Consider the following 2,726-nt stretch of genomic DNA (forward strand, 5'->3'; position numbering starts at 1 on the left):
AAATAAAATAAAAGATTTTTAAAATAATTAAAAGAAATTTTGAAAATTTGATTGATGATTTTCGAAAATTAAAGTTGGGAAAGAAATAAAGTGATTTTTGAAAAAGATTTTGAAATTAGAAATCAAAAAGATATGATTGAAGACTATTTTGAAAAAGATGTGATTAAAAAGATATGATTGAAAAGTTATGGTTTTAAAGAGATATGATTGAAAAGATATGATTGAAAAACAATTTAAAAAGATTTGATTTTTAAAATTAATGACTTGGCTAACAAGAAATTTAAAAGATATGATTCAGACATTAAACCTTTCTCAACAGAAAAGGCAACACATACTTGAAATGTTTGAATCAAATCATTAATTGTTAGCAAGTATTTTTGAAAATGGAAAGAAATTGATTTTGAAAATATATGATTGAAAAGATATGATTTGAAAAAGATTTGATTTTGAAAAATTATGGAAACTTGAAAAAAATCTGAATTAAAAACAAAATCTTCCCTCTTGTGCCATCCTGGCGTTAAACGCCCAGAATGGTATCCATTCTGGCGTTTAACGCCCAAAACTCTACCTTTTTGGGCGTTTAACGCCCAGCCAGGTACCCTGGCTGGCGTTTAAGTGCCAGTTTTCCTTCCTCACTGGGCGTTTTGAATGCCCAGCTTTTTCTGTGTAATTCCTCTGCTGCATGTTCTGAATCTTCAACTCTCTGTATTATTGACTTGAAAAGACACAATTTAAAAAATTTTTTTTTGAATTTTTAATGATGAGGAATAATCAAAATGCCACTAAGATCAAATAAACAATGCATGCAAGACACCAAACTTAGAAGTTTGTATACTATTGACACTAACAAATTGAGAATGCATATGAGAAACAACAAAAGACACTAAACAAGAGAATTTAAAGATCAGAGCAAGTAAATCATCAAGAACAACTTGAAGATCAATAAAGAACACAATGCATGCAATTTTTTGAAAATTAGATGAATGCAATTGACACCAAACTTAAAATTAGACACTAGACTCAAATAAGAAACATAAAATTATTTTTGGTTTTATGATTTTATAAATTTTTTTGTGCTTTTTCGAAAATTATATGGAGAAGTAAAATAAAGGATTCAAAATTCTTAATGAGAATTCCAGGAATCATGCAATGTTAGTCTAAAGCTTTAGTCTAAAAAGATTAGACATGGCTAGCCAAGCTTCAGCAGGACATTACATTCAAGAGCTAAATTGATGAGAATCAATCAGCTTTGGTGATGATGAAAACATCATCTGAAACTCTAGAATTCATTCTTAAGAATTCTAAAAAACAAAATAAAATAAAATTACCTAATCTAAGCAACAAGATGAACCGTCAGTTGTCCAAACTCGAACAATCCCCGACAACGGCACCAAAAACTTGGTGCACAAAATTGTGATCATCAATGGCGCCATCAACATGGTACGCTCAATTGCAATCTCAACTCTTTATCACAACTTCGCACAACTAACCAGCAAGTGCACTGGGTCGTCCAAGTAATAAACCTTACGCGAGTAAGGGTCGATCCCACGGAGATTGTTGGTATGAAGCAAGCTATGGTCATCTTGTAAATCTCAGTCAGGCGGATTCAATAGGTTATGGAGGATTAATGATTAAAAGATAAATAAAACATAAAATAAAGATAGAGATACTTATGTAATTCATTTGTGAGAATTTCAGATAAGCATATGGAGATGCTTTGTCCCTTCCGTCTCTCTGCTTTCCTACTGTCTTCATCCAATCCTTCTTACTCCTTTCCATGGCAAGCTGTATGTTGGGCATCACCGTTGTCAATGGCTACAGTCCCGTCCTCTCAGTGAAAATGTTCAACGCGCTCTGTCACAGCACGGCTATTCATCTGTCGGTTCTCGATCATGTCGGAATAGAATCCAGTGATTCTTTTGCGTCTATCACTAACGCCCCACAATCGCGAGTTTGAAGCTCGTCACAGTCATTCAATCCCTGAATCCTACTCAGAATACCACAGACAAGGTTTAGACCTTCCGGATTCTCAAGAATGGCCGCCAATGGATTCTAGCTTATACCACGAAGATTCTGATTAAGAAATTCAAGAGATACACATTCAAGCCTTGTTTGCATCTAGAACGGCGGTGGTTGTCAGGCACGCGTTCATAAGTGAGAATGATGATGAGCATCACATAATCATCACATTCATCATGTTCTTGGGTGCGAATGAATATCTTAGAACAAGAATAAGCTGAATTGAATGGAAAATAGTAGTAATTGCATTGATACTCGAGGTACAGCCGAGCTCCACACCTTAATCTATGGTGTGTAGAAACTCCACCGTTGAAAATACATAAGTGATAATGGTGATCATTGGCTTCGGCCCCAGAGAGGGAACCAGAAGAACCAAGATGAAAATACAATAGCAAAAGGTCTTATTTATAGAGAACTAGTAGCTTAGGGTTTACAGAAATGAGTAAATGACATAAAAATCCACTTCCGGGCCCACTTGGTGTGTGCTTCGGCTAAGCATTGAAGTTTCCATGTGTAGAGACTTTTCTTGGAGTTAAACGCCCGCTTTTGTGCCAGTTTGGGCGTTTAACTCCCACTTCTGTGCCAGTTCTGGCGTTAAACGTCGGGAATTCTTGAGCTGATTTGGAACGCCGGTTTGGGCCATCCAATCTCGGGCAAAGTATGGACTATTAAATATTGCTGGAAAGCCCAGGATGTCTACTTTCCAA

This window comes from Arachis stenosperma, chromosome 10 (genome assembly GCF_014773155.1).
Source record: "Arachis stenosperma cultivar V10309 chromosome 10, arast.V10309.gnm1.PFL2, whole genome shotgun sequence".
Lineage (NCBI taxonomy): Eukaryota > Viridiplantae > Streptophyta > Magnoliopsida > Fabales > Fabaceae > Arachis > Arachis stenosperma.